At 45.1% G+C, this 25,176-nt stretch overlaps 20 non-coding genes across 20 annotated transcripts; all 20 read right to left on the bottom strand.

Annotated features, from left to right (window-relative positions):
• Positions 1 to 76: 76 nt before the first annotated feature.
• LOC141247065 (U2 spliceosomal RNA) lies at positions 77 to 267 on the bottom strand. Its single transcript, XR_012310576.1, has one exon. It is a non-coding gene; the product is annotated as a U2 spliceosomal RNA (small nuclear RNA).
• A 1,118-nt stretch (positions 268 to 1,385) lies between these two features.
• Positions 1,386 to 1,576, bottom strand: LOC141247064 (U2 spliceosomal RNA). Its single transcript, XR_012310575.1, has one exon. It is a non-coding gene; the product is annotated as a U2 spliceosomal RNA (small nuclear RNA).
• A 1,117-nt stretch (positions 1,577 to 2,693) lies between these two features.
• Positions 2,694 to 2,884, bottom strand: LOC141247063 (U2 spliceosomal RNA). The gene has a single exon (XR_012310574.1). It is a non-coding gene; the product is annotated as a U2 spliceosomal RNA (small nuclear RNA).
• A 1,118-nt stretch (positions 2,885 to 4,002) lies between these two features.
• On the bottom strand, positions 4,003 to 4,193 carry LOC141247062 (U2 spliceosomal RNA). The gene has a single exon (XR_012310573.1). It is a non-coding gene; the product is annotated as a U2 spliceosomal RNA (small nuclear RNA).
• Positions 4,194 to 5,311: 1,118 nt separating this feature from the next.
• Positions 5,312 to 5,502, bottom strand: LOC141247060 (U2 spliceosomal RNA). Its single transcript, XR_012310571.1, has one exon. It is a non-coding gene; the product is annotated as a U2 spliceosomal RNA (small nuclear RNA).
• A 1,118-nt stretch (positions 5,503 to 6,620) lies between these two features.
• On the bottom strand, positions 6,621 to 6,811 carry LOC141247059 (U2 spliceosomal RNA). Its single transcript, XR_012310570.1, has one exon. It is a non-coding gene; the product is annotated as a U2 spliceosomal RNA (small nuclear RNA).
• A 1,118-nt stretch (positions 6,812 to 7,929) lies between these two features.
• Positions 7,930 to 8,120, bottom strand: LOC141247058 (U2 spliceosomal RNA). The gene has a single exon (XR_012310569.1). It is a non-coding gene; the product is annotated as a U2 spliceosomal RNA (small nuclear RNA).
• A 1,118-nt stretch (positions 8,121 to 9,238) lies between these two features.
• On the bottom strand, positions 9,239 to 9,429 carry LOC141247057 (U2 spliceosomal RNA). The gene has a single exon (XR_012310568.1). It is a non-coding gene; the product is annotated as a U2 spliceosomal RNA (small nuclear RNA).
• A 1,118-nt stretch (positions 9,430 to 10,547) lies between these two features.
• Positions 10,548 to 10,738, bottom strand: LOC141247056 (U2 spliceosomal RNA). Its single transcript, XR_012310567.1, has one exon. It is a non-coding gene; the product is annotated as a U2 spliceosomal RNA (small nuclear RNA).
• Positions 10,739 to 11,856: 1,118 nt separating this feature from the next.
• On the bottom strand, positions 11,857 to 12,047 carry LOC141247054 (U2 spliceosomal RNA). The gene has a single exon (XR_012310566.1). It is a non-coding gene; the product is annotated as a U2 spliceosomal RNA (small nuclear RNA).
• A 1,118-nt stretch (positions 12,048 to 13,165) lies between these two features.
• Positions 13,166 to 13,356, bottom strand: LOC141247053 (U2 spliceosomal RNA). Its single transcript, XR_012310565.1, has one exon. It is a non-coding gene; the product is annotated as a U2 spliceosomal RNA (small nuclear RNA).
• Positions 13,357 to 14,474: 1,118 nt separating this feature from the next.
• On the bottom strand, positions 14,475 to 14,665 carry LOC141247052 (U2 spliceosomal RNA). Its single transcript, XR_012310564.1, has one exon. It is a non-coding gene; the product is annotated as a U2 spliceosomal RNA (small nuclear RNA).
• Positions 14,666 to 15,783: 1,118 nt separating this feature from the next.
• Positions 15,784 to 15,974, bottom strand: LOC141247051 (U2 spliceosomal RNA). Its single transcript, XR_012310563.1, has one exon. It is a non-coding gene; the product is annotated as a U2 spliceosomal RNA (small nuclear RNA).
• A 1,118-nt stretch (positions 15,975 to 17,092) lies between these two features.
• On the bottom strand, positions 17,093 to 17,283 carry LOC141247050 (U2 spliceosomal RNA). Its single transcript, XR_012310562.1, has one exon. It is a non-coding gene; the product is annotated as a U2 spliceosomal RNA (small nuclear RNA).
• A 1,118-nt stretch (positions 17,284 to 18,401) lies between these two features.
• Positions 18,402 to 18,592, bottom strand: LOC141247048 (U2 spliceosomal RNA). Its single transcript, XR_012310560.1, has one exon. It is a non-coding gene; the product is annotated as a U2 spliceosomal RNA (small nuclear RNA).
• Positions 18,593 to 19,710: 1,118 nt separating this feature from the next.
• Positions 19,711 to 19,901, bottom strand: LOC141247047 (U2 spliceosomal RNA). The gene has a single exon (XR_012310559.1). It is a non-coding gene; the product is annotated as a U2 spliceosomal RNA (small nuclear RNA).
• Positions 19,902 to 21,019: 1,118 nt separating this feature from the next.
• Positions 21,020 to 21,210, bottom strand: LOC141247046 (U2 spliceosomal RNA). Its single transcript, XR_012310558.1, has one exon. It is a non-coding gene; the product is annotated as a U2 spliceosomal RNA (small nuclear RNA).
• A 1,118-nt stretch (positions 21,211 to 22,328) lies between these two features.
• On the bottom strand, positions 22,329 to 22,519 carry LOC141247045 (U2 spliceosomal RNA). Its single transcript, XR_012310557.1, has one exon. It is a non-coding gene; the product is annotated as a U2 spliceosomal RNA (small nuclear RNA).
• A 1,118-nt stretch (positions 22,520 to 23,637) lies between these two features.
• LOC141247044 (U2 spliceosomal RNA) lies at positions 23,638 to 23,828 on the bottom strand. The gene has a single exon (XR_012310556.1). It is a non-coding gene; the product is annotated as a U2 spliceosomal RNA (small nuclear RNA).
• A 1,118-nt stretch (positions 23,829 to 24,946) lies between these two features.
• Positions 24,947 to 25,137, bottom strand: LOC141247043 (U2 spliceosomal RNA). The gene has a single exon (XR_012310555.1). It is a non-coding gene; the product is annotated as a U2 spliceosomal RNA (small nuclear RNA).
• Between the last annotated feature and the right edge of the window lie 39 nt (positions 25,138 to 25,176).

Genomic DNA, 25,176 nt, shown 5'->3' with positions numbered 1-25,176 from the left:
CAAAATCCGACAAACAAGCAAAATGAACAAAAAACATTGAATTCAATTCTTTCTGATTTTAGAAACTGCATTAAAGAAGGGGTGCACCGGTCCTGGAGATACTGCAATACCAGGTCAATGCGTGGAGTGGACAGAGCAAGCTCTTTTTCCATCTCCCTGTTCTAAAAATCCATTTAATATATGGTCCCCAGATAGGGGACGTATCAGATATTAAACTGATAAGAACAGATACTACACTTGATCTTAGCCAAAAGGCCGAGAAGCGATAACCAGAATTGGTTTCAAACTACGGAGCCACCCAAGGATCCTAAAAAGTCCATTTGTGGAGATGAGCTCCTGGACTCCCGTTAAGAAGACATGTTGTCAACCTCTAGATCCCTTACATGCCTGCACTTTTCGGCTTGCTGCTGCTGCAATCCACGCGTTTTAGATCTGCATAACTCCACCTCTTTAAACACAGCACCTTCACCCCCTGCTGTTCCCACCCGCCTCAACACCGTTGGAAGGGAGGAGAACCAATTAAGGCGGGGGGTGGGGTGGAACGAGCAGCTGTCTACCCTTAGCAGGAGGGCTCCTGATTACATACCTCTCCTGCTGCTGCTGCTGCTGCTGGCTGTCCAGCAGCAGACTGAAGGTGGCTGCTGCTGTGCACAGGTATATAAAGGCTCAGAGCCTATTATGACACGCGCAGCCAGCGTTCCATTGCCACATTCCATCTACTGCAGGCAGGATACCTGGCTGGCTGAATGTCGCTGAGAAGCTCACAGAGACCGCCATAAGCAACAGTTTAACAGAATGCCACAGACTAATCAACCAAACTTTTTGGGTTGGGTTCTCTTTTATAGTCTGCAGGCATTAAATGAAAGAAGTCAGTGTTCCAGCAGAAGGAGACAACGTTTCAGAAAAGGCATTGTAGCAAACCAAAAAAGAAATTTTAAGCGCAGCAGTGTAACCAGCGCACATACCTGTTAGCTCGGGTGAGTTTAAAAGGCTGCTGTTGATAACAAGGGCATTTGCTAAATAGATGGTGTGTGTGCAACAATATACTGAAAGGTCAATTATATTGTGCAGCTTATCTCACCACCTGTAGTTATTTAGGTGAAAGCTCCAAAATGCTTGCCTAATATGTCTGTTTATCCAAAAGGAAGTAGAAAGGGAGAGCTAGAAAGATAGCATTGCATCACATTACATGGCAATGCAATGCACAGTTGCTGAAGTTGAACCAAAATGAGCTTGTAATCTGGCTTCTGCAACTTTGAACATGAAAAATCCAATGAGGAGAAGAAAAGCAGAGCCAAAGAGTCCATCCCAAAATCCGACAAACAAGCAAAATGAACAAAAAACATTGAATTCAATTCTTTCTGATTTTAGAAACTGCATTAAAGAAGGGGTGCACCGGTCCTGGAGATACTGCAATACCAGGTCAATGCGTGGAGTGGACAGAGCAAGCTCTTTTTCCATCTCCCTGTTCTAAAAATCCATTTAATATATGGTCCCCAGATAGGGGACGTATCAGATATTAAACTGATAAGAACAGATACTACACTTGATCTTAGCCAAAAGGCCGAGAAGCGATAACCAGAATTGGTTTCAAACTACGGAGCCACCCAAGGATCCTAAAAAGTCCATTTGTGGAGATGAGCTCCTGGACTCCCGTTAAGAAGACATGTTGTCAACCTCTAGATCCCTTACATGCCTGCACTTTTCGGCTTGCTGCTGCTGCAATCCACGCGTTTTAGATCTGCATAACTCCACCTCTTTAAACACAGCACCTTCACCCCCTGCTGTTCCCACCCGCCTCAACACCGTTGGAAGGGAGGAGAACCAATTAAGGCGGGGGGTGGGGTGGAACGAGCAGCTGTCTACCCTTAGCAGGAGGGCTCCTGATTACATACCTCTCCTGCTGCTGCTGCTGCTGCTGGCTGTCCAGCAGCAGACTGAAGGTGGCTGCTGCTGTGCACAGGTATATAAAGGCTCAGAGCCTATTATGACACGCGCAGCCAGCGTTCCATTGCCACATTCCATCTACTGCAGGCAGGATACCTGGCTGGCTGAATGTCGCTGAGAAGCTCACAGAGACCGCCATAAGCAACAGTTTAACAGAATGCCACAGACTAATCAACCAAACTTTTTGGGTTGGGTTCTCTTTTATAGTCTGCAGGCATTAAATGAAAGAAGTCAGTGTTCCAGCAGAAGGAGACAACGTTTCAGAAAAGGCATTGTAGCAAACCAAAAAAGAAATTTTAAGCGCAGCAGTGTAACCAGCGCACATACCTGTTAGCTCGGGTGAGTTTAAAAGGCTGCTGTTGATAACAAGGGCATTTGCTAAATAGATGGTGTGTGTGCAACAATATACTGAAAGGTCAATTATATTGTGCAGCTTATCTCACCACCTGTAGTTATTTAGGTGAAAGCTCCAAAATGCTTGCCTAATATGTCTGTTTATCCAAAAGGAAGTAGAAAGGGAGAGCTAGAAAGATAGCATTGCATCACATTACATGGCAATGCAATGCACAGTTGCTGAAGTTGAACCAAAATGAGCTTGTAATCTGGCTTCTGCAACTTTGAACATGAAAAATCCAATGAGGAGAAGAAAAGCAGAGCCAAAGAGTCCATCCCAAAATCCGACAAACAAGCAAAAGAACAAAAAACATTGAATTCAATTCTTTCTGATTTTAGAAACTGCATTAAAGAAGGGGTGCACCGGTCCTGGAGATACTGCAATACCAGGTCAATGCGTGGAGTGGACAGAGCAAGCTCTTTTTCCATCTCCCTGTTCTAAAAATCCATTTAATATATGGTCCCCAGATAGGGGACGTATCAGATATTAAACTGATAAGAACAGATACTACACTTGATCTTAGCCAAAAGGCCGAGAAGCGATAACCAGAATTGGTTTCAAACTACGGAGCCACCCAAGGATCCTAAAAAGTCCATTTGTGGAGATGAGCTCCTGGACTCCCGTTAAGAAGACATGTTGTCAACCTCTAGATCCCTTACATGCCTGCACTTTTCGGCTTGCTGCTGCTGCAATCCACGCGTTTTAGATCTGCATAACTCCACCTCTTTAAACACAGCACCTTCACCCCCTGCTGTTCCCACCCGCCTCAACACCGTTGGAAGGGAGGAGAACCAATTAAGGCGGGGGGTGGGGTGGAACGAGCAGCTGTCTACCCTTAGCAGGAGGGCTCCTGATTACATACCTCTCCTGCTGCTGCTGCTGCTGCTGGCTGTCCAGCAGCAGACTGAAGGTGGCTGCTGCTGTGCACAGGTATATAAAGGCTCAGAGCCTATTATGACACGCGCAGCCAGCGTTCCATTGCCACATTCCATCTACTGCAGGCAGGATACCTGGCTGGCTGAATGTCGCTGAGAAGCTCACAGAGACCGCCATAAGCAACAGTTTAACAGAATGCCACAGACTAATCAACCAAACTTTTTGGGTTGGGTTCTCTTTTATAGTCTGCAGGCATTAAATGAAAGAAGTCAGTGTTCCAGCAGAAGGAGACAACGTTTCAGAAAAGGCATTGTAGCAAACCAAAAAAGAAATTTTAAGCGCAGCAGTGTAACCAGCGCACATACCTGTTAGCTCGGGTGAGTTTAAAAGGCTGCTGTTGATAACAAGGGCATTTGCTAAATAGATGGTGTGTGTGCAACAATATACTGAAAGGTCAATTATATTGTGCAGCTTATCTCACCACCTGTAGTTATTTAGGTGAAAGCTCCAAAATGCTTGCCTAATATGTCTGTTTATCCAAAAGGAAGTAGAAAGGGAGAGCTAGAAAGATAGCATTGCATCACATTACATGGCAATGCAATGCACAGTTGCTGAAGTTGAACCAAAATGAGCTTGTAATCTGGCTTCTGCAACTTTGAACATGAAAAATCCAATGAGGAGAAGAAAAGCAGAGCCAAAGAGTCCATCCCAAAATCCGACAAACAAGCAAAATGAACAAAAAACATTGAATTCAATTCTTTCTGATTTTAGAAACTGCATTAAAGAAGGGGTGCACCGGTCCTGGAGATACTGCAATACCAGGTCAATGCGTGGAGTGGACAGAGCAAGCTCTTTTTCCATCTCCCTGTTCTAAAAATCCATTTAATATATGGTCCCCAGATAGGGGACGTATCAGATATTAAACTGATAAGAACAGATACTACACTTGATCTTAGCCAAAAGGCCGAGAAGCGATAACCAGAATTGGTTTCAAACTACGGAGCCACCCAAGGATCCTAAAAAGTCCATTTGTGGAGATGAGCTCCTGGACTCCCGTTAAGAAGACATGTTGTCAACCTCTAGATCCCTTACATGCCTGCACTTTTCGGCTTGCTGCTGCTGCAATCCACGCGTTTTAGATCTGCATAACTCCACCTCTTTAAACACAGCACCTTCACCCCCTGCTGTTCCCACCCGCCTCAACACCGTTGGAAGGGAGGAGAACCAATTAAGGCGGGGGGTGGGGTGGAACGAGCAGCTGTCTACCCTTAGCAGGAGGGCTCCTGATTACATACCTCTCCTGCTGCTGCTGCTGCTGCTGGCTGTCCAGCAGCAGACTGAAGGTGGCTGCTGCTGTGCACAGGTATATAAAGGCTCAGAGCCTATTATGACACGCGCAGCCAGCGTTCCATTGCCACATTCCATCTACTGCAGGCAGGATACCTGGCTGGCTGAATGTCGCTGAGAAGCTCACAGAGACCGCCATAAGCAACAGTTTAACAGAATGCCACAGACTAATCAACCAAACTTTTTGGGTTGGGTTCTCTTTTATAGTCTGCAGGCATTAAATGAAAGAAGTCAGTGTTCCAGCAGAAGGAGACAACGTTTCAGAAAAGGCATTGTAGCAAACCAAAAAAGAAATTTTAAGCGCAGCAGTGTAACCAGCGCACATACCTGTTAGCTCGGGTGAGTTTAAAAGGCTGCTGTTGATAACAAGGGCATTTGCTAAATAGATGGTGTGTGTGCAACAATATACTGAAAGGTCAATTATATTGTGCAGCTTATCTCACCACCTGTAGTTATTTAGGTGAAAGCTCCAAAATGCTTGCCTAATATGTCTGTTTATCCAAAAGGAAGTAGAAAGGGAGAGCTAGAAAGATAGCATTGCATCACATTACATGGCAATGCAATGCACAGTTGCTGAAGTTGAACCAAAATGAGCTTGTAATCTGGCTTCTGCAACTTTGAACATGAAAAATCCAATGAGGAGAAGAAAAGCAGAGCCAAAGAGTCCATCCCAAAATCCGACAAACAAGCAAAATGAACAAAAAACATTGAATTCAATTCTTTCTGATTTTAGAAACTGCATTAAAGAAGGGGTGCACCGGTCCTGGAGATACTGCAATACCAGGTCAATGCGTGGAGTGGACAGAGCAAGCTCTTTTTCCATCTCCCTGTTCTAAAAATCCATTTAATATATGGTCCCCAGATAGGGGACGTATCAGATATTAAACTGATAAGAACAGATACTACACTTGATCTTAGCCAAAAGGCCGAGAAGCGATAACCAGAATTGGTTTCAAACTACGGAGCCACCCAAGGATCCTAAAAAGTCCATTTGTGGAGATGAGCTCCTGGACTCCCGTTAAGAAGACATGTTGTCAACCTCTAGATCCCTTACATGCCTGCACTTTTCGGCTTGCTGCTGCTGCAATCCACGCGTTTTAGATCTGCATAACTCCACCTCTTTAAACACAGCACCTTCACCCCCTGCTGTTCCCACCCGCCTCAACACCGTTGGAAGGGAGGAGAACCAATTAAGGCGGGGGGTGGGGTGGAACGAGCAGCTGTCTACCCTTAGCAGGAGGGCTCCTGATTACATACCTCTCCTGCTGCTGCTGCTGCTGCTGGCTGTCCAGCAGCAGACTGAAGGTGGCTGCTGCTGTGCACAGGTATATAAAGGCTCAGAGCCTATTATGACACGCGCAGCCAGCGTTCCATTGCCACATTCCATCTACTGCAGGCAGGATACCTGGCTGGCTGAATGTCGCTGAGAAGCTCACAGAGACCGCCATAAGCAACAGTTTAACAGAATGCCACAGACTAATCAACCAAACTTTTTGGGTTGGGTTCTCTTTTATAGTCTGCAGGCATTAAATGAAAGAAGTCAGTGTTCCAGCAGAAGGAGACAACGTTTCAGAAAAGGCATTGTAGCAAACCAAAAAAGAAATTTTAAGCGCAGCAGTGTAACCAGCGCACATACCTGTTAGCTCGGGTGAGTTTAAAAGGCTGCTGTTGATAACAAGGGCATTTGCTAAATAGATGGTGTGTGTGCAACAATATACTGAAAGGTCAATTATATTGTGCAGCTTATCTCACCACCTGTAGTTATTTAGGTGAAAGCTCCAAAATGCTTGCCTAATATGTCTGTTTATCCAAAAGGAAGTAGAAAGGGAGAGCTAGAAAGATAGCATTGCATCACATTACATGGCAATGCAATGCACAGTTGCTGAAGTTGAACCAAAATGAGCTTGTAATCTGGCTTCTGCAACTTTGAACATGAAAAATCCAATGAGGAGAAGAAAAGCAGAGCCAAAGAGTCCATCCCAAAATCCGACAAACAAGCAAAATGAACAAAAAACATTGAATTCAATTCTTTCTGATTTTAGAAACTGCATTAAAGAAGGGGTGCACCGGTCCTGGAGATACTGCAATACCAGGTCAATGCGTGGAGTGGACAGAGCAAGCTCTTTTTCCATCTCCCTGTTCTAAAAATCCATTTAATATATGGTCCCCAGATAGGGGACGTATCAGATATTAAACTGATAAGAACAGATACTACACTTGATCTTAGCCAAAAGGCCGAGAAGCGATAACCAGAATTGGTTTCAAACTACGGAGCCACCCAAGGATCCTAAAAAGTCCATTTGTGGAGATGAGCTCCTGGACTCCCGTTAAGAAGACATGTTGTCAACCTCTAGATCCCTTACATGCCTGCACTTTTCGGCTTGCTGCTGCTGCAATCCACGCGTTTTAGATCTGCATAACTCCACCTCTTTAAACACAGCACCTTCACCCCCTGCTGTTCCCACCCGCCTCAACACCGTTGGAAGGGAGGAGAACCAATTAAGGCGGGGGGTGGGGTGGAACGAGCAGCTGTCTACCCTTAGCAGGAGGGCTCCTGATTACATACCTCTCCTGCTGCTGCTGCTGCTGCTGGCTGTCCAGCAGCAGACTGAAGGTGGCTGCTGCTGTGCACAGGTATATAAAGGCTCAGAGCCTATTATGACACGCGCAGCCAGCGTTCCATTGCCACATTCCATCTACTGCAGGCAGGATACCTGGCTGGCTGAATGTCGCTGAGAAGCTCACAGAGACCGCCATAAGCAACAGTTTAACAGAATGCCACAGACTAATCAACCAAACTTTTTGGGTTGGGTTCTCTTTTATAGTCTGCAGGCATTAAATGAAAGAAGTCAGTGTTCCAGCAGAAGGAGACAACGTTTCAGAAAAGGCATTGTAGCAAACCAAAAAAGAAATTTTAAGCGCAGCAGTGTAACCAGCGCACATACCTGTTAGCTCGGGTGAGTTTAAAAGGCTGCTGTTGATAACAAGGGCATTTGCTAAATAGATGGTGTGTGTGCAACAATATACTGAAAGGTCAATTATATTGTGCAGCTTATCTCACCACCTGTAGTTATTTAGGTGAAAGCTCCAAAATGCTTGCCTAATATGTCTGTTTATCCAAAAGGAAGTAGAAAGGGAGAGCTAGAAAGATAGCATTGCATCACATTACATGGCAATGCAATGCACAGTTGCTGAAGTTGAACCAAAATGAGCTTGTAATCTGGCTTCTGCAACTTTGAACATGAAAAATCCAATGAGGAGAAGAAAAGCAGAGCCAAAGAGTCCATCCCAAAATCCGACAAACAAGCAAAATGAACAAAAAACATTGAATTCAATTCTTTCTGATTTTAGAAACTGCATTAAAGAAGGGGTGCACCGGTCCTGGAGATACTGCAATACCAGGTCAATGCGTGGAGTGGACAGAGCAAGCTCTTTTTCCATCTCCCTGTTCTAAAAATCCATTTAATATATGGTCCCCAGATAGGGGACGTATCAGATATTAAACTGATAAGAACAGATACTACACTTGATCTTAGCCAAAAGGCCGAGAAGCGATAACCAGAATTGGTTTCAAACTACGGAGCCACCCAAGGATCCTAAAAAGTCCATTTGTGGAGATGAGCTCCTGGACTCCCGTTAAGAAGACATGTTGTCAACCTCTAGATCCCTTACATGCCTGCACTTTTCGGCTTGCTGCTGCTGCAATCCACGCGTTTTAGATCTGCATAACTCCACCTCTTTAAACACAGCACCTTCACCCCCTGCTGTTCCCACCCGCCTCAACACCGTTGGAAGGGAGGAGAACCAATTAAGGCGGGGGGTGGGGTGGAACGAGCAGCTGTCTACCCTTAGCAGGAGGGCTCCTGATTACATACCTCTCCTGCTGCTGCTGCTGCTGCTGGCTGTCCAGCAGCAGACTGAAGGTGGCTGCTGCTGTGCACAGGTATATAAAGGCTCAGAGCCTATTATGACACGCGCAGCCAGCGTTCCATTGCCACATTCCATCTACTGCAGGCAGGATACCTGGCTGGCTGAATGTCGCTGAGAAGCTCACAGAGACCGCCATAAGCAACAGTTTAACAGAATGCCACAGACTAATCAACCAAACTTTTTGGGTTGGGTTCTCTTTTATAGTCTGCAGGCATTAAATGAAAGAAGTCAGTGTTCCAGCAGAAGGAGACAACGTTTCAGAAAAGGCATTGTAGCAAACCAAAAAAGAAATTTTAAGCGCAGCAGTGTAACCAGCGCACATACCTGTTAGCTCGGGTGAGTTTAAAAGGCTGCTGTTGATAACAAGGGCATTTGCTAAATAGATGGTGTGTGTGCAACAATATACTGAAAGGTCAATTATATTGTGCAGCTTATCTCACCACCTGTAGTTATTTAGGTGAAAGCTCCAAAATGCTTGCCTAATATGTCTGTTTATCCAAAAGGAAGTAGAAAGGGAGAGCTAGAAAGATAGCATTGCATCACATTACATGGCAATGCAATGCACAGTTGCTGAAGTTGAACCAAAATGAGCTTGTAATCTGGCTTCTGCAACTTTGAACATGAAAAATCCAATGAGGAGAAGAAAAGCAGAGCCAAAGAGTCCATCCCAAAATCCGACAAACAAGCAAAATGAACAAAAAACATTGAATTCAATTCTTTCTGATTTTAGAAACTGCATTAAAGAAGGGGTGCACCGGTCCTGGAGATACTGCAATACCAGGTCAATGCGTGGAGTGGACAGAGCAAGCTCTTTTTCCATCTCCCTGTTCTAAAAATCCATTTAATATATGGTCCCCAGATAGGGGACGTATCAGATATTAAACTGATAAGAACAGATACTACACTTGATCTTAGCCAAAAGGCCGAGAAGCGATAACCAGAATTGGTTTCAAACTACGGAGCCACCCAAGGATCCTAAAAAGTCCATTTGTGGAGATGAGCTCCTGGACTCCCGTTAAGAAGACATGTTGTCAACCTCTAGATCCCTTACATGCCTGCACTTTTCGGCTTGCTGCTGCTGCAATCCACGCGTTTTAGATCTGCATAACTCCACCTCTTTAAACACAGCACCTTCACCCCCTGCTGTTCCCACCCGCCTCAACACCGTTGGAAGGGAGGAGAACCAATTAAGGCGGGGGGTGGGGTGGAACGAGCAGCTGTCTACCCTTAGCAGGAGGGCTCCTGATTACATACCTCTCCTGCTGCTGCTGCTGCTGCTGGCTGTCCAGCAGCAGACTGAAGGTGGCTGCTGCTGTGCACAGGTATATAAAGGCTCAGAGCCTATTATGACACGCGCAGCCAGCGTTCCATTGCCACATTCCATCTACTGCAGGCAGGATACCTGGCTGGCTGAATGTCGCTGAGAAGCTCACAGAGACCGCCATAAGCAACAGTTTAACAGAATGCCACAGACTAATCAACCAAACTTTTTGGGTTGGGTTCTCTTTTATAGTCTGCAGGCATTAAATGAAAGAAGTCAGTGTTCCAGCAGAAGGAGACAACGTTTCAGAAAAGGCATTGTAGCAAACCAAAAAAGAAATTTTAAGCGCAGCAGTGTAACCAGCGCACATACCTGTTAGCTCGGGTGAGTTTAAAAGGCTGCTGTTGATAACAAGGGCATTTGCTAAATAGATGGTGTGTGTGCAACAATATACTGAAAGGTCAATTATATTGTGCAGCTTATCTCACCACCTGTAGTTATTTAGGTGAAAGCTCCAAAATGCTTGCCTAATATGTCTGTTTATCCAAAAGGAAGTAGAAAGGGAGAGCTAGAAAGATAGCATTGCATCACATTACATGGCAATGCAATGCACAGTTGCTGAAGTTGAACCAAAATGAGCTTGTAATCTGGCTTCTGCAACTTTGAACATGAAAAATCCAATGAGGAGAAGAAAAGCAGAGCCAAAGAGTCCATCCCAAAATCCGACAAACAAGCAAAATGAACAAAAAACATTGAATTCAATTCTTTCTGATTTTAGAAACTGCATTAAAGAAGGGGTGCACCGGTCCTGGAGATACTGCAATACCAGGTCAATGCGTGGAGTGGACAGAGCAAGCTCTTTTTCCATCTCCCTGTTCTAAAAATCCATTTAATATATGGTCCCCAGATAGGGGACGTATCAGATATTAAACTGATAAGAACAGATACTACACTTGATCTTAGCCAAAAGGCCGAGAAGCGATAACCAGAATTGGTTTCAAACTACGGAGCCACCCAAGGATCCTAAAAAGTCCATTTGTGGAGATGAGCTCCTGGACTCCCGTTAAGAAGACATGTTGTCAACCTCTAGATCCCTTACATGCCTGCACTTTTCGGCTTGCTGCTGCTGCAATCCACGCGTTTTAGATCTGCATAACTCCACCTCTTTAAACACAGCACCTTCACCCCCTGCTGTTCCCACCCGCCTCAACACCGTTGGAAGGGAGGAGAACCAATTAAGGCGGGGGGTGGGGTGGAACGAGCAGCTGTCTACCCTTAGCAGGAGGGCTCCTGATTACATACCTCTCCTGCTGCTGCTGCTGCTGCTGGCTGTCCAGCAGCAGACTGAAGGTGGCTGCTGCTGTGCACAGGTATATAAAGGCTCAGAGCCTATTATGACACGCGCAGCCAGCGTTCCATTGCCACATTCCATCTACTGCAGGCAGGATACCTGGCTGGCTGAATGTCGCTGAGAAGCTCACAGAGACCGCCATAAGCAACAGTTTAACAGAATGCCACAGACTAATCAACCAAACTTTTTGGGTTGGGTTCTCTTTTATAGTCTGCAGGCATTAAATGAAAGAAGTCAGTGTTCCAGCAGAAGGAGACAACGTTTCAGAAAAGGCATTGTAGCAAACCAAAAAAGAAATTTTAAGCGCAGCAGTGTAACCAGCGCACATACCTGTTAGCTCGGGTGAGTTTAAAAGGCTGCTGTTGATAACAAGGGCATTTGCTAAATAGATGGTGTGTGTGCAACAATATACTGAAAGGTCAATTATATTGTGCAGCTTATCTCACCACCTGTAGTTATTTAGGTGAAAGCTCCAAAATGCTTGCCTAATATGTCTGTTTATCCAAAAGGAAGTAGAAAGGGAGAGCTAGAAAGATAGCATTGCATCACATTACATGGCAATGCAATGCACAGTTGCTGAAGTTGAACCAAAATGAGCTTGTAATCTGGCTTCTGCAACTTTGAACATGAAAAATCCAATGAGGAGAAGAAAAGCAGAGCCAAAGAGTCCATCCCAAAATCCGACAAACAAGCAAAATGAACAAAAAACATTGAATTCAATTCTTTCTGATTTTAGAAACTGCATTAAAGAAGGGGTGCACCGGTCCTGGAGATACTGCAATACCAGGTCAATGCGTGGAGTGGACAGAGCAAGCTCTTTTTCCATCTCCCTGTTCTAAAAATCCATTTAATATATGGTCCCCAGATAGGGGACGTATCAGATATTAAACTGATAAGAACAGATACTACACTTGATCTTAGCCAAAAGGCCGAGAAGCGATAACCAGAATTGGTTTCAAACTACGGAGCCACCCAAGGATCCTAAAAAGTCCATTTGTGGAGATGAGCTCCTGGACTCCCGTTAAGAAGACATGTTGTCAACCTCTAGATCCCTTACATGCCTGCACTTTTCGGCTTGCTGCTGCTGCAATCCACGCGTTTTAGATCTGCATAACTCCACCTCTTTAAACACAGCACCTTCACCCCCTGCTGTTCCCACCCGCCTCAACACCGTTGGAAGGGAGGAGAACCAATTAAGGCGGGGGGTGGGGTGGAACGAGCAGCTGTCTACCCTTAGCAGGAGGGCTCCTGATTACATACCTCTCCTGCTGCTGCTGCTGCTGCTGGCTGTCCAGCAGCAGACTGAAGGTGGCTGCTGCTGTGCACAGGTATATAAAGGCTCAGAGCCTATTATGACACGCGCAGCCAGCGTTCCATTGCCACATTCCATCTACTGCAGGCAGGATACCTGGCTGGCTGAATGTCGCTGAGAAGCTCACAGAGACCGCCATAAGCAACAGTTTAACAGAATGCCACAGACTAATCAACCAAACTTTTTGGGTTGGGTTCTCTTTTATAGTCTGCAGGCATTAAATGAAAGAAGTCAGTGTTCCAGCAGAAGGAGACAACGTTTCAGAAAAGGCATTGTAGCAAACCAAAAAAGAAATTTTAAGCGCAGCAGTGTAACCAGCGCACATACCTGTTAGCTCGGGTGAGTTTAAAAGGCTGCTGTTGATAACAAGGGCATTTGCTAAATAGATGGTGTGTGTGCAACAATATACTGAAAGGTCAATTATATTGTGCAGCTTATCTCACCACCTGTAGTTATTTAGGTGAAAGCTCCAAAATGCTTGCCTAATATGTCTGTTTATCCAAAAGGAAGTAGAAAGGGAGAGCTAGAAAGATAGCATTGCATCACATTACATGGCAATGCAATGCACAGTTGCTGAAGTTGAACCAAAATGAGCTTGTAATCTGGCTTCTGCAACTTTGAACATGAAAAATCCAATGAGGAGAAGAAAAGCAGAGCCAAAGAGTCCATCCCAAAATCCGACAAACAAGCAAAATGAACAAAAAACATTGAATTCAATTCTTTCTGATTTTAGAAACTGCATTAAAGAAGGGGTGCACCGGTCCTGGAGATACTGCAATACCAGGTCAATGCGTGGAGTGGACAGAGCAAGCTCTTTTTCCATCTCCCTGTTCTAAAAATCCATTTAATATATGGTCCCCAGATAGGGGACGTATCAGATATTAAACTGATAAGAACAGATACTACACTTGATCTTAGCCAAAAGGCCGAGAAGCGATAACCAGAATTGGTTTCAAACTACGGAGCCACCCAAGGATCCTAAAAAGTCCATTTGTGGAGATGAGCTCCTGGACTCCCGTTAAGAAGACATGTTGTCAACCTCTAGATCCCTTACATGCCTGCACTTTTCGGCTTGCTGCTGCTGCAATCCACGCGTTTTAGATCTGCATAACTCCACCTCTTTAAACACAGCACCTTCACCCCCTGCTGTTCCCACCCGCCTCAACACCGTTGGAAGGGAGGAGAACCAATTAAGGCGGGGGGTGGGGTGGAACGAGCAGCTGTCTACCCTTAGCAGGAGGGCTCCTGATTACATACCTCTCCTGCTGCTGCTGCTGCTGCTGGCTGTCCAGCAGCAGACTGAAGGTGGCTGCTGCTGTGCACAGGTATATAAAGGCTCAGAGCCTATTATGACACGCGCAGCCAGCGTTCCATTGCCACATTCCATCTACTGCAGGCAGGATACCTGGCTGGCTGAATGTCGCTGAGAAGCTCACAGAGACCGCCATAAGCAACAGTTTAACAGAATGCCACAGACTAATCAACCAAACTTTTTGGGTTGGGTTCTCTTTTATAGTCTGCAGGCATTAAATGAAAGAAGTCAGTGTTCCAGCAGAAGGAGACAACGTTTCAGAAAAGGCATTGTAGCAAACCAAAAAAGAAATTTTAAGCGCAGCAGTGTAACCAGCGCACATACCTGTTAGCTCGGGTGAGTTTAAAAGGCTGCTGTTGATAACAAGGGCATTTGCTAAATAGATGGTGTGTGTGCAACAATATACTGAAAGGTCAATTATATTGTGCAGCTTATCTCACCACCTGTAGTTATTTAGGTGAAAGCTCCAAAATGCTTGCCTAATATGTCTGTTTATCCAAAAGGAAGTAGAAAGGGAGAGCTAGAAAGATAGCATTGCATCACATTACATGGCAATGCAATGCACAGTTGCTGAAGTTGAACCAAAATGAGCTTGTAATCTGGCTTCTGCAACTTTGAACATGAAAAATCCAATGAGGAGAAGAAAAGCAGAGCCAAAGAGTCCATCCCAAAATCCGACAAACAAGCAAAATGAACAAAAAACATTGAATTCAATTCTTTCTGATTTTAGAAACTGCATTAAAGAAGGGGTGCACCGGTCCTGGAGATACTGCAATACCAGGTCAATGCGTGGAGTGGACAGAGCAAGCTCTTTTTCCATCTCCCTGTTCTAAAAATCCATTTAATATATGGTCCCCAGATAGGGGACGTATCAGATATTAAACTGATAAGAACAGATACTACACTTGATCTTAGCCAAAAGGCCGAGAAGCGATAACCAGAATTGGTTTCAAACTACGGAGCCACCCAAGGATCCTAAAAAGTCCATTTGTGGAGATGAGCTCCTGGACTCCCGTTAAGAAGACATGTTGTCAACCTCTAGATCCCTTACATGCCTGCACTTTTCGGCTTGCTGCTGCTGCAATCCACGCGTTTTAGATCTGCATAACTCCACCTCTTTAAACACAGCACCTTCACCCCCTGCTGTTCCCACCCGCCTCAACACCGTTGGAAGGGAGGAGAACCAATTAAGGCGGGGGGTGGGGTGGAACGAGCAGCTGTCTACCCTTAGCAGGAGGGCTCCTGATTACATACCTCTCCTGCTGCTGCTGCTGCTGCTGGCTGTCCAGCAGCAGACTGAAGGTGGCTGCTGCTGTGCACAGGTATATAAAGGCTCAGAGCCTATTATGACACGCGCAGCCAGCGTTCCATTGCCACATTCCATCTACTGCAGGCAGGATACCTGGCTGGCTGAATGTCGCTGAGAAGCTCACAGAGACCGCCATAAGCAACAGTTTAACAGAATGCCACAGACTAATCAACCAAACTTTTTGGGTTGGGTTCTCTTTTATAGTCTGCAGGCATTAAATGAAAGAAGTCAGTGTTCCAGCAGAAGGAGACAACGTTTCAGAAAAGGCATTGTAGCAAACCAAAAAAGAAATTTTAAGCGCAGCAGTGTAACCAGCGCACATACCTGTTAGCTCGGGTGAGTTTAAAAGGCTGCTGTTGATAACAAGGGCATTTGCTAAATAGATGGTGTGTGTGCAACAATATACTGAAAGGTCAATTATATTGTGCAGCTTATCTCACCACCTGTAGTTATTTAGGTGAAAGCTCCAAAATGCTTGCCTAATATGTCTGTTTATCCAAAAGGAAGTAGAAAGGGAGAGCTAGAAAGATAGCATTGCATCACATTACATGGCAATGCAATGCACAGTTGCTGAAGTTGAACCAAAATGAGCTTGTAATCTGGCTTCTGCAACTTTGAACATGAAAAATCCAATGAGGAGAAGAAAAGCAGAGCCAAAGAGTCCATCCCAAAATCCGACAAACAAGCAAAATGAACAAAAAACATTGAATTCAATTCTTTCTGATTTTAGAAACTGCATTAAAGAAGGGGTGCACCGGTCCTGGAGATACTGCAATACCAGGTCAATGCGTGGAGTGGACAGAGCAAGCTCTTTTTCCATCTCCCTGTTCTAAAAATCCATTTAATATATGGTCCCCAGATAGGGGACGTATCAGATATTAAACTGATAAGAACAGATACTACACTTGATCTTAGCCAAAAGGCCGAGAAGCGATAACCAGAATTGGTTTCAAACTACGGAGCCACCCAAGGATCCTAAAAAGTCCATTTGTGGAGATGAGCTCCTGGACTCCCGTTAAGAAGACATGTTGTCAACCTCTAGATCCCTTACATGCCTGCACTTTTCGGCTTGCTGCTGCTGCAATCCACGCGTTTTAGATCTGCATAACTCCACCTCTTTAAACACAGCACCTTCACCCCCTGCTGTTCCCACCCGCCTCAACACCGTTGGAAGGGAGGAGAACCAATTAAGGCGGGGGGTGGGGTGGAACGAGCAGCTGTCTACCCTTAGCAGGAGGGCTCCTGATTACATACCTCTCCTGCTGCTGCTGCTGCTGCTGGCTGTCCAGCAGCAGACTGAAGGTGGCTGCTGCTGTGCACAGGTATATAAAGGCTCAGAGCCTATTATGACACGCGCAGCCAGCGTTCCATTGCCACATTCCATCTACTGCAGGCAGGATACCTGGCTGGCTGAATGTCGCTGAGAAGCTCACAGAGACCGCCATAAGCAACAGTTTAACAGAATGCCACAGACTAATCAACCAAACTTTTTGGGTTGGGTTCTCTTTTATAGTCTGCAGGCATTAAATGAAAGAAGTCAGTGTTCCAGCAGAAGGAGACAACGTTTCAGAAAAGGCATTGTAGCAAACCAAAAAAGAAATTTTAAGCGCAGCAGTGTAACCAGCGCACATACCTGTTAGCTCGGGTGAGTTTAAAAGGCTGCTGTTGATAACAAGGGCATTTGCTAAATAGATGGTGTGTGTGCAACAATATACTGAAAGGTCAATTATATTGTGCAGCTTATCTCACCACCTGTAGTTATTTAGGTGAAAGCTCCAAAATGCTTGCCTAATATGTCTGTTTATCCAAAAGGAAGTAGAAAGGGAGAGCTAGAAAGATAGCATTGCATCACATTACATGGCAATGCAATGCACAGTTGCTGAAGTTGAACCAAAATGAGCTTGTAATCTGGCTTCTGCAACTTTGAACATGAAAAATCCAATGAGGAGAAGAAAAGCAGAGCCAAAGAGTCCATCCCAAAATCCGACAAACAAGCAAAATGAACAAAAAACATTGAATTCAATTCTTTCTGATTTTAGAAACTGCATTAAAGAAGGGGTGCACCGGTCCTGGAGATACTGCAATACCAGGTCAATGCGTGGAGTGGACAGAGCAAGCTCTTTTTCCATCTCCCTGTTCTAAAAATCCATTTAATATATGGTCCCCAGATAGGGGACGTATCAGATATTAAACTGATAAGAACAGATACTACACTTGATCTTAGCCAAAAGGCCGAGAAGCGATAACCAGAATTGGTTTCAAACTATGGAGCCACCCAAGGATCCTAAAAAGTCCATTTGTGGAGATGAGCTCCTGGACTCCCGTTAAGAAGACATGTTGTCAACCTCTAGATCCCTTACATGCCTGCACTTTTCGGCTTGCTGCTGCTGCAATCCACGCGTTTTAGATCTGCATAACTCCACCTCTTTAAACACAGCACCTTCACCCCCTGCTGTTCCCACCCGCCTCAACACCGTTGGAAGGGAGGAGAACCAATTAAGGCGGGGGGTGGGGTGGAACGAGCAGCTGTCTACCCTTAGCAGGAGGGCTCCTGATTACATACCTCTCCTGCTGCTGCTGCTGCTGCTGGCTGTCCAGCAGCAGACTGAAGGTGGCTGCTGCTGTGCACAGGTATATAAAGGCTCAGAGCCTATTATGACACGCGCAGCCAGCGTTCCATTGCCACATTCCATCTACTGCAGGCAGGATACCTGGCTGGCTGAATGTCGCTGAGAAGCTCACAGAGACCGCCATAAGCAACAGTTTAACAGAATGCCACAGACTAATCAACCAAACTTTTTGGGTTGGGTTCTCTTTTATAGTCTGCAGGCATTAAATGAAAGAAGTCAGTGTTCCAGCAGAAGGAGACAACGTTTCAGAAAAGGCATTGTAGCAAACCAAAAAAGAAATTTTAAGCGCAGCAGTGTAACCAGCGCACATACCTGTTAGCTCGGGTGAGTTTAAAAGGCTGCTGTTGATAACAAGGGCATTTGCTAAATAGATGGTGTGTGTGCAACAATATACTGAAAGGTCAATTATATTGTGCAGCTTATCTCACCACCTGTAGTTATTTAGGTGAAAGCTCCAAAATGCTTGCCTAATATGTCTGTTTATCCAAAAGGAAGTAGAAAGGGAGAGCTAGAAAGATAGCATTGCATCACATTACATGGCAATGCAATGCACAGTTGCTGAAGTTGAACCAAAATGAGCTTGTAATCTGGCTTCTGCAACTTTGAACATGAAAAATCCAATGAGGAGAAGAAAAGCAGAGCCAAAGAGTCCATCCCAAAATCCGACAAACAAGCAAAATGAACAAAAAACATTGAATTCAATTCTTTCTGATTTTAGAAACTGCATTAAAGAAGGGGTGCACCGGTCCTGGAGATACTGCAATACCAGGTCAATGCGTGGAGTGGACAGAGCAAGCTCTTTTTCCATCTCCCTGTTCTAAAAATCCATTTAATATATGGTCCCCAGATAGGGGACGTATCAGATATTAAACTGATAAGAACAGATACTACACTTGATCTTAGCCAAAAGGCCGAGAAGCGATAACCAGAATTGGTTTCAAACTACGGAGCCACCCAAGGATCCTAAAAAGTCCATTTGTGGAGATGAGCTCCTGGACTCCCGTTAAGAAGACATGTTGTCAACCTCTAGATCCCTTACATGCCTGCACTTTTCGGCTTGCTGCTGCTGCAATCCACGCGTTTTAGATCTGCATAACTCCACCTCTTTAAACACAGCACCTTCACCCCCTGCTGTTCCCACCCGCCTCAACACCGTTGGAAGGGAGGAGAACCAATTAAGGCGGGGGGTGGGGTGGAACGAGCAGCTGTCTACCCTTAGCAGGAGGGCTCCTGATTACATACCTCTCCTGCTGCTGCTGCTGCTGCTGGCTGTCCAGCAGCAGACTGAAGGTGGCTGCTGCTGTGCACAGGTATATAAAGGCTCAGAGCCTATTATGACACGCGCAGCCAGCGTTCCATTGCCACATTCCATCTACTGCAGGCAGGATACCTGGCTGGCTGAATGTCGCTGAGAAGCTCACAGAGACCGCCATAAGCAACAGTTTAACAGAATGCCACAGACTAATCAACCAAACTTTTTGGGTTGGGTTCTCTTTTATAGTCTGCAGGCATTAAATGAAAGAAGTCAGTGTTCCAGCAGAAGGAGACAACGTTTCAGAAAAGGCATTGTAGCAAACCAAAAAAGAAATTTTAAGCGCAGCAGTGTAACCAGCGCACATACCTGTTAGCTCGGGTGAGTTTAAAAGGCTGCTGTTGATAACAAGGGCATTTGCTAAATAGATGGTGTGTGTGCAACAATATACTGAAAGGTCAATTATATTGTGCAGCTTATCTCACCACCTGTAGTTATTTAGGTGAAAGCTCCAAAATGCTTGCCTAATATGTCTGTTTATCCAAAAGGAAGTAGAAAGGGAGAGCTAGAAAGATAGCATTGCATCACATTACATGGCAATGCAATGCACAGTTGCTGAAGTTGAACCAAAATGAGCTTGTAATCTGGCTTCTGCAACTTTGAACATGAAAAATCCAATGAGGAGAAGAAAAGCAGAGCCAAAGAGTCCATCCCAAAATCCGACAAACAAGCAAAATGAACAAAAAACATTGAATTCAATTCTTTCTGATTTTAGAAACTGCATTAAAGAAGGGGTGCACCGGTCCTGGAGATACTGCAATACCAGGTCAATGCGTGGAGTGGACAGAGCAAGCTCTTTTTCCATCTCCCTGTTCTAAAAATCCATTTAATATATGGTCCCCAGATAGGGGACGTATCAGATATTAAACTGATAAGAACAGATACTACACTTGATCTTAGCCAAAAGGCCGAGAAGCGATAACCAGAATTGGTTTCAAACTACGGAGCCACCCAAGGATCCTAAAAAGTCCATTTGTGGAGATGAGCTCCTGGACTCCCGTTAAGAAGACATGTTGTCAACCTCTAGATCCCTTACATGCCTGCACTTTTCGGCTTGCTGCTGCTGCAATCCACGCGTTTTAGATCTGCATAACTCCACCTCTTTAAACACAGCACCTTCACCCCCTGCTGTTCCCACCCGCCTCAACACCGTTGGAAGGGAGGAGAACCAATTAAGGCGGGGGGTGGGGTGGAACGAGCAGCTGTCTACCCTTAGCAGGAGGGCTCCTGATTACATACCTCTCCTGCTGCTGCTGCTGCTGCTGGCTGTCCAGCAGCAGACTGAAGGTGGCTGCTGCTGTGCACAGGTATATAAAGGCTCAGAGCCTATTATGACACGCGCAGCCAGCGTTCCATTGCCACATTCCATCTACTGCAGGCAGGATACCTGGCTGGCTGAATGTCGCTGAGAAGCTCACAGAGACCGCCATAAGCAACAGTTTAACAGAATGCCACAGACTAATCAACCAAACTTTTTGGGTTGGGTTCTCTTTTATAGTCTGCAGGCATTAAATGAAAGAAGTCAGTGTTCCAGCAGAAGGAGACAACGTTTCAGAAAAGGCATTGTAGCAAACCAAAAAAGAAATTTTAAGCGCAGCAGTGTAACCAGCGCACATACTTGTTAGCTCGGGTGAGTTTAAAAGGCTGCTGTTGATAACAAGGGCATTTGCTAAATAGATGGTGTGTGTGCAACAATATACTGAAAGGTCAATTATATTGTGCAGCTTATCTCACCACCTGTAGTTATTTAGGTGAAAGCTCCAAAATGCTTGCCTAATATGTCTGTTTATCCAAAAGGAAGTAGAAAGGGAGAGCTAGAAAGATAGCATTGCATCACATTACATGGCAATGCAATGCACAGTTGCTGAAGTTGAACCAAAATGAGCTTGTAATCTGGCTTCTGCAACTTTGAACATGAAAAATCCAATGAGGAGAAGAAAAGCAGAGCCAAAGAGTCCATCCCAAAATCCGACAAACAAGCAAAATGAACAAAAAACATTGAATTCAATTCTTTCTGATTTTAGAAACTGCATTAAAGAAGGGGTGCACCGGTCCTGGAGATACTGCAATACCAGGTCAATGCGTGGAGTGGACAGAGCAAGCTCTTTTTCCATCTCCCTGTTCTAAAAATCCATTTAATATATGGTCCCCAGATAGGGGACGTATCAGATATTAAACTGATAAGAACAGATACTACACTTGATCTTAGCCAAAAGGCCGAGAAGCGATAACCAGAATTGGTTTCAAACTACGGAGCCACCCAAGGATCCTAAAAAGTCCATTTGTGGAGATGAGCTCCTGGACTCCCGTTAAGAAGACATGTTGTCAACCTCTAGATCCCTTACATGCCTGCACTTTTCGGCTTGCTGCTGCTGCAATCCACGCGTTTTAGATCTGCATAACTCCACCTCTTTAAACACAGCACCTTCACCCCCTGCTGTTCCCACCCGCCTCAACACCGTTGGAAGGGAGGAGAACCAATTAAGGCGGGGGGTGGGGTGGAACGAGCAGCTGTCTACCCTTAGCAGGAGGGCTCCTGATTACATACCTCTCCTGCTGCTGCTGCTGCTGCTGGCTGTCCAGCAGCAGACTGAAGGTGGCTGCTGCTGTGCACAGGTATATAAAGGCTCAGAGCCTATTATGACACGCGCAGCCAGCGTTCCATTGCCACATTCCATCTACTGCAGGCAGGATACCTGGCTGGCTGAATGTCGCTGAGAAGCTCACAGAGACCGCCATAAGCAACAGTTTAACAGAATGCCACAGACTAATCAACCAAACTTTTTGGGTTGGGTTCTCTTTTATAGTCTGCAGGCATTAAATGAAAGAAGTCAGTGTTCCAGCAGAAGGAGACAACGTTTCAGAAAAGGCATTGTAGCAAACCAAAAAAGAAATTTTAAGCGCAGCAGTGTAACCAGCGCACATACCTGTTAGCTCGGGTGAGTTTAAAAGGCTGCTGTTGATAACAAGGGCATTTGCTAAATAGATGGTGTGTGTGCAACAATATACTGAAAGGTCAATTATATTGTGCAGCTTATCTCACCACCTGTAGTTATTTAGGTGAAAGCTCCAAAATGCTTGCCTAATATGTCTGTTTATCCAAAAGGAAGTAGAAAGGGAGAGCTAGAAAGATAGCATTGCATCACATTACATGGCAATGCAATGCACAGTTGCTGAAGTTGAACCAAAATGAGCTTGTAATCTGGCTTCTGCAACTTTGAACATGAAAAATCCAATGAGGAGAAGAAAAGCAGAGCCAAAGAGTCCATCCCAAAATCCGACAAACAAGCAAAATGAACAAAAAACATTGAATTCAATTCTTTCTGATTTTAGAAACTGCATTAAAGAAGGGGTGCACCGGTCCTGGAGATACTGCAATACCAGGTCAATGCGTGGAGTGGACAGAGCAAGCTCTTTTTCCATCTCCCTGTTCTAAAAATCCATTTAATATATGGTCCCCAGATAGGGGACGTATCAGATATTAAACTGATAAGAACAGATACTACACTTGATCTTAGCCAAAAGGCCGAGAAGCGATAACCAGAATTGGTTTCAAACTACGGAGCCACCCAAGGATCCTAAAAAGTCCATTTGTGGAGATGAGCTCCTGGACTCCCGTTAAGAAGACATGTTGTCAACCTCTAGATCCCTTACATGCCTGCACTTTTCGGCTTGCTGCTGCTGCAATCCACGCGTTTTAGATCTGCATAACTCCACCTCTTTAAACACAGCACCTTCACCCCCTGCTGTTCCCACCCGCCTCAACACCGTTGGAAGGGAGGAGAACCAATTAAGGCGGGGGGTGGGGTGGAACGAGCAGCTGTCTACCCTTAGCAGGAGGGCTCCTGATTACATACCTCTCCTGCTGCTGCTGCTGCTGCTGGCTGTCCAGCAGCAGACTGAAGGTGGCTGCTGCTGTGCACAGGTATATAAAGGCTCAGAGCCTATTATGACACGCGCAGCCAGCGTTCCATTGCCACATTCCATCTACTGCAGGCAGGATACCTGGCTGGCTGAATGTCGCTGAGAAGCTCACAGAGACCGCCATAAGCAACAGTTTAACAGAATGCCACAGACTAATCAACCAAACTTTTTGGGTTGGGTTCTCTTTTATAGTCTGCAGGCATTAAATGAAAGAAGTCAGTGTTCCAGCAGAAGGAGACAACGTTTCAGAAAAGGCATTGTAGCAAACCAAAAAAGAAATTTTAAGCGCAGCAGTGTAACCAGCGCACATACCTGTTAGCTCGGGTGAGTTTAAAAGGCTGCTGTTGATAACAAGGGCATTTGCTAAATAGATGGTGTGTGTGCAACAATATACTGAAAGGTCAATTATATTGTGCAGCTTATCTCACCACCTGTAGTTATTTAGGTGAAAGCTCCAAAATGCTTGCCTAATATGTCTGTTTATCCAAAAGGAAGTAGAAAGGGAGAGCTAGAAAGATAGCATTGCATCACATTACATGGCAATGCAATGCACAGTTGCTGAAGTTGAACCAAAATGAGCTTGTAATCTGGCTTCTGCAACTTTGAACATGAAAAATCCAATGAGGAGAAGAAAAGCAGAGCCAAAGAGTCCATCCCAAAATCCGACAAACAAGCAAAATGAACAAAAAACATTGAATTCAATTCTTTCTGATTTTAGAAACTGCATTAAAGAAGGGGTGCACCGGTCCTGGAGATACTGCAATACCAGGTCAATGCGTGGAGTGGACAGAGCAAGCTCTTTTTCCATCTCCCTGTTCTAAAAATCCATTTAATATATGGTCCCCAGATAGGGGACGTATCAGATATTAAACTGATAAGAACAGATACTACACTTGATCTTAGCCAAAAGGCCGAGAAGCGATAACCAGAATTGGTTTCAAACTACGGAGCCACCCAAGGATCCTAAAAAGTCCATTTGTGGAGATGAGCTCCTGGACTCCCGTTAAGAAGACATGTTGTCAACCTCTAGATCCCTTACATGCCTGCACTTTTCGGCTTGCTGCTGCTGCAATCCACGCGTTTTAGATCTGCATAACTCCACCTCTTTAAACACAGCACCTTCACCCCCTGCTGTTCCCACCCGCCTCAACACCGTTGGAAGGGAGGAGAACCAATTAAGGCGGGGGGTGGGGTGGAACGAGCAGCTGTCTACCCTTAGCAGGAGGGCTCCTGATTACATACCTCTCCTGCTGCTGCTGCTGCTGCTGGCTGTCCAGCAGCAGACTGAAGGTGGCTGCTGCTGTGCACAGGTATATAAAGGCTCAGAGCCTATTATGACACGCGCAGCCAGCGTTCCATTGCCACATTCCATCTACTGCAGGCAGGATACCTGGCTGGCTGAATGTCGCTGAGAAGCTCACAGAGACCGCCATAAGCAACAGTTTAACAGAATGCCACAGACTAATCAACCAAACTTTTTGGGTTGGGTTCTCTTTTATAGTCTGCAGGCATTAAATGAAAGAAGTCAGTGTTCCAGCAGAAGGAGACAACGTTTCAGAAAAGGCATTGTAGCAAACCAAAAAAGAAATTTTAAGCGCAGCAGTGTAACCAGCGCACATACCTGTTAGCTCGGGTGAGTTTAAAAGGCTGCTGTTGATAACAAGGGCATTTGCTAAATAGATGGTGTGTGTGCAACAATATACTGAAAGGTCAATTATATTGTGCAGCTTATCTCACCACCTGTAGTTATTTAGGTGAAAGCTCCAAAATGCTTGCCTAATATGTCTGTTTATCCAAAAGGAAGTAGAAAGGGAGAGCTAGAAAGATAGCATTGCATCACATTACATGGCAATGCAATGCACAGTTGCTGAAGTTGAACCAAAATGAGCTTGTAATCTGGCTTCTGCAACTTTGAACATGAAAAATCCAATGAGGAGAAGAAAAGCAGAGCCAAAGAGTCCATCCCAAAATCCGACAAACAAGCAAAATGAACAAAAAACATTGAATTCAATTCTTTCTGATTTTAGAAACTGCATTAAAGAAGGGGTGCACCGGTCCTGGAGATACTGCAATACCAGGTCAATGCGTGGAGTGGACAGAGCAAGCTCTTTTTCCATCTCCCTGTTCTAAAAATCCATTTAATATATGGTCCCCAGATAGGGGACGTATCAGATATTAAACTGATAAGAACAGATACTACACTTGATCTTAGCCAAAAGGCCGAGAAGCGATAACCAGAATTGGTTTCAAACTACGGAGCCACCCAAGGAT

This window comes from Phyllobates terribilis, unplaced genomic scaffold, assembly GCF_046119375.1.
Source record: "Phyllobates terribilis strain yellow unplaced genomic scaffold, ASM4611937v1 Scaffold_2723__1_contigs__length_110913, whole genome shotgun sequence".
NCBI lineage: Eukaryota > Metazoa > Chordata > Amphibia > Anura > Dendrobatidae > Phyllobates > Phyllobates terribilis.
Note: the sequence above shows the minus strand (reverse complement) of the source record. Positions and strands in the feature narration are given on the sequence as shown.